Consider the following 9031-nt stretch of genomic DNA (forward strand, 5'->3'; position numbering starts at 1 on the left):
AGCAAAGATACAGAGACACAGAGCGAGCGCTGTACACTAAGGCGCTGGTGTTCCCGAACAGTGGAGATCCACTGTAGCACTGTAGGTGGGGTTCTTCCCTACTCCCCTAGCATCCGGACAGCAGCAGGCTCTCTGTCCCTTGAAGAAAAGTATCCAGCCCCTTGGCACCCCTGCGTATCCCTTGGATACTCAGGGAGAGCTCTCAGTTATTGCCAGTCCCAGGGGACACAGGAGTGTGCGGTTCGGACGGCGGAGCAGGAACCCTTGCTTGGAATTTCCAGAGCCAGGTCAATGACAGCGCCTGGGGCTAGCCCGGCCACATGCAAAACCCTGTCCCTCCCTGGAGCAGAATCTGGCCACGTGGGGGCGCTGGAGCAGCACAGGAACCCCGGAAGATGCCCTCCGGTCTGGGGGCGTGTCCATAAGAGTGCCGCCCACTACCCTGTCGGCCATTGGTCTAGATTTGGGCCAGCAGTCTGTGCATGGCTCACAGCCTAGGCCCCCGCCTGTTCGCCGGATCTCCTAGGGCCCGTTCACCCCGTCCTGCGTTTCTGGCACCCCTTTCTTCGGCCTCACGCCAACACCCCCACACAGCAGCCCCCGCCTTCTGACAATCCCCCTCACTCCCCGCCCCCAAAAGAGCTAGTCGGTCCCACAGGTTTACTGCAGCCTGGGCCGCCATTACGCCTCACTTGTTGTGCTCTTATGTCGCGTCCCTTCGCCTCTGCCCCAGCTCGGGGTCACCGCCAAGGCCAAGAGGAACGTGAGAGGCGGTCAGAGGAAGGCGGGAGCGTCCCGGGACCCCGCACCTTCCAAGTTGTGAGCCCAGGTACTCAGGGGGCAGGGCCCCGCCCCCACCCCCCCTCCCCCACCCCGCAGCCTGCCGTCGTGATGCAGTGCGCAGCTGGGACCTTGTCACCAGCAGTTGTCACGCCAGGCCAAGAGGCCACCCTCTTCAGGGTGGAGGCGGTGGAGGAGGGCGAGGCCCTGGTGGACGGAGACGTGGCGGGGATCGGGCGGGAGTTCCAGCTGCTTGCGGAAGACATCGTGGAGGAGGTGGAGGTTGTGGCGGATGAGGAGCAGGAACAGCGGCCCTCCCAGGAGCTAGAGGAGAAGACGGTGGAGGAGCAGGGCCAGGAAAGGCCCGGAGGCCCTTGTGAGCGCCAGGAGCTGGATGCCCTGCAGGCACTGGCCGCCCTGCAGGTAGAACTGAGCTCTGAGCGTGAGCAAAACCGCAGGGCTTACGTTCAGTTCATGCGCAAGAACCATCAGAGGAGGAAGCGTCACTTGGCTCGGAGGAGCACCATCATCCAGGGCATCCCTGGCTTCTGGGCCAAAGCTGTATCCTTTGCGCTGCTCCTTGGGGTCCGCTGCTCAGGAGGACGAGGAAGGGGAGAAGGGGCAGGAGCAGGCGGAGGGGGTGGAGGCGAGGGCACAGGAAGGGCGCCGGAGGCCACTGAAGGAAATGCGGTCCTGGGCAATTGGCAGGCTCCAAAGGCACAGCCGAGTAGGGCCTGGGCAGGGCCACAGGTGGACGTGTCGCAGCCATGCCTTTGAGTGTCTCCTTCAGGCCTGCATCTGAGGAGGCGCAGCCCCCGAGGCCTCTAAGTCAACATTGACCAGAGACGGTACACAAGAGCAGCGTTCGCAGACAGTTATTGGTGTAAATGTGGGTGATCCCGGCACATTGCTGGGGCATGTGAGTCATTCACACACACACGCACACACGCACACGCACACGCACACACACACACACACGTACACATAAACACACACACACATACCCAAGAAGCCCTTTACTTTCAGACACGGTTTGTCACAAGGACTGCAAGTCTGACCGTATAAGCAGTGACAGGCCACTACCCAGCATACACAGGTCTGGAGGAGCAGAGTAGCGGTCAGAAACAGCCCCTGCTTGGGGAATGCAGATGCACACCATCCCAAGGGGCCCAGAGCCATGAGCGTGTCTGATGGTATGGCAGGTCCTGAGGATATCAGCAGTGGCCGGGCAAGAGGCAGTGCCCGCCAAGCTCCTTGCAGATGCGTGTTCCAGTATCCTTGTTCCACCCCAGACTAGGGCTGATGCTCCTGGCTCTTCTTGGCCGGCATGTGGCCTGAATGGCTCCTTGACCTAAAGCAGATTATGAGCCACCCTCAAGTCTCCGTCCTGATCAGCGACCAAGATCAAGACTTTCTCGGCTACATGATGGACTTGAAGGTCAGTGAGGGAGACTGAGGAAGGGTGGGTATGGGACCTGGCGGGGAGTGGGAGGAACGTGTTAGCCATGTTCCTGTGCTGTGAGACTTTGGAGAGGCATCGGGGAAGCTGATCATGCCTGCCTTGGAGGCAAGCTGAGGCCCCTAGAAGCTTGCACCTTTTCCCTCCTCGCTATCCTGGCAGGTGCAGGTGCGGAGCCATCCGCCGTCCCGCTGCAAGCTGATCTTTTCCTTTCGGGACAACCCCTACTTCTTGAACTCGGTGATCATTAAGGAGTATTACCTTGACATCACTGGTAAAAGGTGGCTCCCGGGGTGATGAGTGTGGGTGTGCAAGCGTGTGGATGATGCACCTGCGGTGTCCACCCCAGTCTCCCCTGTCTGTCTGCAGGGTACAGGGCACGTCGATCCACTCCAGTCCACTGGTTCTGGGACTTTGAACGGGGAGCCCCCAGCCGCAGGCTGGACACCAGGAGCCTTAACTTTCTCAACTGGCTGTCAGGCCACAACGGCCCAGAATCGAACAGGATTGCTGAGGTGGGGTTGCTTTGGGCTTGCACACAGTTGGTGGTTGATGTTGGAGTTCTTGGCTGCTCATGGGAGGGTTGGGAGCCTGGTCAGCCCCTGGCTGACCTTGCTCGTGTTGCCTGCAGATCATCAGCGAAGACGTGTGGGACGATCCCCTGAAGTACTACCTCAGGGAGGAAGGTTCGTCCGTGAGAGACAACTGACAGAAACACATGTGGTGATGGGGTCTGGAGGTAGGCCCCGTAGGGACAGCCGAATAGTAGCTGGGGCACAGTACTTTCTTTCGCAAGTGGGGATGCTCAGGCTCATGCAAACTGGCTGCAGAGCCAGAGCCTGAGTCAAGCATGTAGCAGGTGACTTGCTGAGACTGGGGGCTGGGGGGGACTCGGTGTGTCCGAGAGCGCAGTAAGTCCCCCTCCAGTCAGCTGTGGTGGCAGCGCGAGAGTCCTAGGTGATACGACTAGAGGCAGGGTGAATTAAGTGCCTGTGTCAGAATCATCTGTCCTTGGGTCCTGCCATTCCCCCGGCGTCCTTCCTCTCACTGAGTTTGAGAATGCCTGGGCCCTTCACTTCCGCCCCTTAACCTAGGATGGCCTGTCATTGAAAGGGCGTCCTGTCCAGGGCCCCAGTGCACCTGTGCGCTGACTTTGGGATCTTGTGTGAATTTCCACATCCAATACTCTGATCTCACCAGCACCACACCTGCTGAGCTTGAAGTTGCTTCAGGGAAAATCCGGACGTCTCTGGGAGGAGGTGGACAGGGAGCCCCAAGGGCAGGACATGGTGCCTAGTGACACCATCTCCGTCATTGCTGGACACGGGTCTTCGGCTCCTGAAACCCCTGTGTTCCCTGTTTGCGTCCGTGTCCACGTGCCAAGCATGTGTGTGTGTACACGCGTGTGCTTGTGTCACCTGTCTTTATGCGGGGGTGTGTGTGTGTGTCCGGCCCAGGGTGGACGCAGAGATGAAGGCGACGGGAGAGGAGGTGACGAGCGACCAGAAGAGGAGGCACGAGGCGTCCCCAGGCTGACGGAGGTTGGTCACCGACTCTCCGCATGACCGTATCCGGGATGGGAATGAGGAAAAGATGGCCAGTGATACCTGCGGACCGTGGCTCGAGAAATCCGCAATTAGACCAAATCCAAAACACGCTCGCCACTTCTAACTTGTGGTTGTGTGTGCTTGGACCAGGGAGAGGGAAGTGCATGGTCTGAGGATTCCACGAGGGCAAATCAGGTGGGGCGGGGCTTTGAAACCGCTGCCTGAGGAGCCCTCAGTCCATGGGGACGTGGGCCGGCCTCTGGAAATGGTGGGCGAGGGTACGGCTGGACCCGGGGTGGAGAGGAGGCCAAGTTCCTGTAGAGAAGAGCAGAGACCCGAAGGAGAAAGAGGCACAGATTGCCTGCTGCACTGGGGACTTGTTCCACACACGGAAGAAGGAGACCCGGGAGGGCCCTGGGCCAGTGCTGCCCAGGATCGGCCCATCGGCCCGCACGCTGTCTCCACGAGGGTGGCACACACTGGCATGATGCGAAACACAACGCAAGATGTGCTAAGCTAGGCTGTCCGTGCAAAACCACAGGCACGCGAGGAGAGACAGGGTGTGAGCGTGGCAGACGTCCAGGCATTTCCAGCCTCCTCGGCAGGGCAGAAAGGCGAGGGAGGCGCAGGTGTGGGTGTACGTGTGCGTCCCTCTGCCGGAGTGTGCCTGTGAGGGAGGGAAGAGGGAGGAAGCAAGGACGGTGGGCTACTTGCATGTGCCAAGGGACCTCGGGAGAATGGCAGACAGGGAAGCCCCTGGGGGCGGTTGAGAGCCTGCTGGTGGATTTCAGGGCCCAGGGGCTAGGCATTAGCGGCCCTGCCAAAGACACCCCATGGGTCGTGCTCCAAGTCCTGACGTGAATTCCTTCCTTCCTCTGGGGTCTTGCCCCCGGCTGTGGGGGGGGGCCAGAGGGGCTAAGGGGCGCGTCTGCCCCAGACGGAGGTTTCTGGCAGCGTCGCTGGAGCAGAATCTCTGATTCTGTCGTAGGGCATCTGCACCAGATGACACTCAGAGGCACCCTGCCTTCCAGGTGACCGTCTTGGATGTCCCCGGGCCCAAGCGGGGACTGGCTTCCTTGGCATGTGGGCTGTGTAGGCAAGCAGGGATGCCTGACTGTCGGGAATTCTAGCTGGGCCTAATGAGAGCAACTGAAAGAGAGTCTTGGCATTTAGCAAAGCAGTGAGGCCCGGGTGGTACAAGGCCTCTTGGTGCCTTTGAGGTAGCAAAGCTGCTTTCTGCCCAGGGAGGCATGAGCTGTGGGCCCAGACAGGGCCGGGTGCCCAGGGCAGCATCGGTTCAGGGACTGAGTGCGTCTGGGTAGTGTTAAAGAGAAGGGACGGCGTGTAGGGTTGCCGCCTTACCTTTACGGCCTCAGGTTCCGTGCCTTGTATCGGAAGAGTGCCTGTATCCACGTGCTCCTTCTTCACAAGACTGGATCAGACCCAGGCCTGTCACAGTCTCTTGGGGCCCTTGCAGGCCCGGGCGTCTCTTTGGCCTTTTCCTGCTACAGGGAGACAGGGAGACAGGTGCACTCAGCAAGCTACACAGGTGGGAAGCACAGGGGCCTCACTCGGAGTGTTGTGGGCCCTGACGGCTGGTGGGCTAGCAACAGGGCCACGCCATTGACAAGGAACGACCTAGATAGATGCACACGGAGAAAGCGGTTCTCCAAGTCAGCGGAGGCCAGCGCTCCTTGTTTTCTGGTTCCCTGAGGGAAGGCACAGACAATGGATCCGGCCAACGTGACTGGTACTGTGAAGCTGTCCAAGGTGATGGGAGAAGGCAGAACACAGGCGCCTGTCACTCAGCTGGCCACAGCGAGCAAATCCTGGGTCCTGCCCTTGCCCAAACCCCCGACAAATACTCCTGAGCGCACATCTCGGTTCCCTGCACCGAACCAGGCCAGGTCCTGCACTTCTTCAAGCCCCCGACCGACACTCCTGGGCCAGCATCGGACTCTCAGGCTTGTTCCTGGCCTTAGTCAAGCCCCCGGAACACATTCCTGAGCCCACAACGCGCTCTGTACCCCTGAACTACGGTGTGTCCTCCCCTTGTTCAAGCCCCCAGGAAACACTACTGAGCCCGCATCTCACTCGCTGCATTGAACCTGGCTGGCTCCTTGTCTTGTTCAAGCCCCCGACAGATACTCCGGAACCCACATCCCGGTCCCTGCACTGAAGCAGCCTGGGTGCTGCCCATGTTCAAGCCCCGACAAGCACTCCTGAGCCCACATCTCGGGCCCTGCACCGACGCAGTCTGGGTCCTGCCCTTGTTCAAGCCGCTGAACAAATACCCCTGAGCCGGCTTCTCTGTCCCTGCCGTGAACCAGGCCAGGAGCTGCACGTGTTGAAGCCACTGACCAACACTTCTGGGCCTGCCTCTGATTCTCAGGCTGGTTCCTGGCCTGAGGTAAGCCCCCAGCAAACAGTATTGAGCCCACAGCTGGCTCCCTGCTCCTGAACTCAACTAAGGTGTGTCCTCCCCTTGTTCAACCACCCTCCCCCCCCCACCCCCCAGGAAACACCACTGTGCCCGCATCTCACTCGCTGCATTGAACCAGGCTGGGTCCTGCGCTTGTTCAAACCCCCGACAAATCCTCCTGAGCCCACCCCTCGGTCCCTGCACTGAACCAGGCTGGATCCTCCCTTTGTTCAAGCCCCTGACAAACACACCTGACACCACCTCTCGGTCCCGTCATCGAGCCAGGCTGGGTCCTGCCCATGATCAAGCAGCCGATAAACACTCCTTGGAGCACATCTCGGTCCCTGCACTGATCCAGGCTGGATCCTGCCCTTGTTCATCCCGACAGACACTCCCGAGGCCACAGCACAGTCCCTGTCATGACCCAGGCTGGGTCCTGCCTTTGTTCAAGCCCCTGACAAACACTCTTGAGCCCACATCTCGGTCCATGCAACTGAATCGGGTCGGCCCTGCCCATGCCCAAGCTCTTTGTAGAACGCATATATCGTGTGTCAGGACTATAGGATGGCTGGTTTAGCTTGATCCTCTTGCTGCTCCAGGCCCCACAGGCTTGGGCCACAGGGCAGGCTGGGATGTGTTCTCACATGGAGAACAGAACCACTTTGAAAGGGCCTCCATAGGGTCGATGGCAGCCGTGCATGTCTCCGACACCGGTGAGTCGTGGGACTTAACGGGGAGCTGTCCTTAGCGTCTCCCTGGCCGGCATTCGCACAAGGTTCAGGGGGGGGTCCCTCATGCCAGCAGAGCGGGCCTCGTTTCTCCCTCTGCGCACAGTGTGGCCATGGCACCTCAGGCTTGTGCAGCTTTCACGTCGGCCCAGCGAGGGAGGGAGGGTCGCCCGTCCCCTTCTGCGCTTCAGCAGTGACCGCCCACTGTTGGCTTTCAAGGTCGAGAAAGCACTCTCCGAACGTGTGGACTAAAACCCTCTGAACTCCCACCGGTGAAACTCACTCAGGACGAGAAGGGCTTGCCTTCACGCCAAGGATAAGCGTCTCTTCTGAGCGCTGGTGTCCACAGAGTTGCAGACGGCAACAGCACTACTTAGAGAGACGGAGACACACAGACACCAGCGCCTGCTACACACGCGGAAGGATTGCCCAACACAGTGCTATGCCAGAAGCAAAGATACAGAGACACAGAGCGAGCGCTGTACACTAAGGCGCTGGTGTTCCCGAACAGTGGAGATCCACTGTAGCACTGTAGGTGGGGTTCTTCCCTACTCCCCTAGCATCCGGACAGCAGCAGGCTCTCTGTCCCTTGAAGAAAAGTATCCAGCCCCTTGGCACCCCTGCGTATCCCTTGGATACTCAGGGAGAGCTCTCAGTTATTGCCAGTCCCAGGGGACACAGGAGTGTGCGGTTCGGACGGCGGAGCAGGAACCCGTGCTTGGAATTTCCAGAGCCAGGCCAATGACAGCGCCTGGGGCTAGCCCGGCCACATGCAAAACCCTGTCCCTCCCTGGAGCAGAATCTGGCCACGTGGGGGCGCTGGAGCAGCACAGGAACCCCGGAAGATGCCCTCCGGTCTGGGGGCGTGTCCATAAGAGTGCCGCCCACTACCCTGTCGGCCATTGGTCTAGATTTGGGCCAGCAGTCTGTGCATGGCTCACAGCCTAGGCCCCCGCCTGTTCGCCGGATCTCCTAGGGCCCGTTCACCCCGTCCTGCGTTTCTGGCACCCCTTTCTTCGGCCTCACGCCAACACCCCCACACAGCAGCCCCCGCCTTCTGACAATCCCCCTCACTCCCCGCCCCCAAAAGAGCTAGTCGGTCCCACAGGTTTACTGCAGCCTGGGCCGCCATTACGCCCCACTTGTTGTGCTCTTATGTCGCGTCCCTTCGCCTCTGCCCCAGCTCGGGGTCACCGCCAAGGCCAAGAGGAACGTGAGAGGCGGTCAGAGGAAGGCGGGAGCGTCCCGGGACCCCGCACCTTCCAAGTTGTGAGCCCAGGTACTCAGGGGGCAGGGCCCCGCCCCCACCCCCCCTCCCCCACCCCGCAGCCTGCCGTCGTGATGCAGTGCGCAGCTGGGACCTTGTCACCAGCAGTTGTCACGCCAGGCCAAGAGGCCACCCTCTTCAGGGTGGAGGCGGTGGAGGAGGGCGAGGCCCTGGTGGACGGAGACGTGGCGGGGATCGGGCGGGAGTTCCAGCTGCTTGCGGAAGACATCGTGGAGGAGGTGGAGGTTGTGGCGGATGAGGAGCAGGAACAGCGGCCCTCCCAGGAGCTAGAGGAGAAGACGGTGGAGGAGCAGGGCCAGGAAAGGCCCGGAGGCCCTTGTGAGTGCCAGGAGCTGGATGCCCTGCAGGCACTGGCCGCCCTGCAGGTAGAACTGAGCTCTGAGCGTGAGCAAAACCGCAGGGCTTACGTTCAGTTCATGCGCAAGAACCATCAGAGGAGGAAGCGTCACTTGGCTCGGAGGAGCACCATCATCCAGGGCATCCCTGGCTTCTGGGCCAAAGCTGTATCCTTTGCGCTGCTCCTTGGGGTCCGCTGCTCAGGAGGACGAGGAAGGGGAGAAGGGGCAGGAGCAGGCGGAGGGGGTGGAGGCGAGGGCACAGGAAGGGCGCCGGAGGCCACTGAAGGAAATGCGGTCCTGGGCAATTGGCAGGCTCCAAAGGCACAGCCGAGTAGGGCCTGGGCAGGGCCACAGGTGGACGTGTCGCAGCCATGCCTTTGAGTGTCTCCTTCAGGCCTGCATCTGAGGAGGCGCAGCCCCCGAGGCCTCTAAGTCAACATTGACCAGAGACGGTACACAAGAGCAGCGT

This window comes from Bos taurus, chromosome Y (assembly GCF_002263795.3).
Source record: "Bos taurus isolate L1 Dominette 01449 registration number 42190680 breed Hereford chromosome Y, ARS-UCD2.0, whole genome shotgun sequence".
In the NCBI taxonomy this organism is placed as follows: Eukaryota; Metazoa; Chordata; class Mammalia; order Artiodactyla; family Bovidae; genus Bos; species Bos taurus.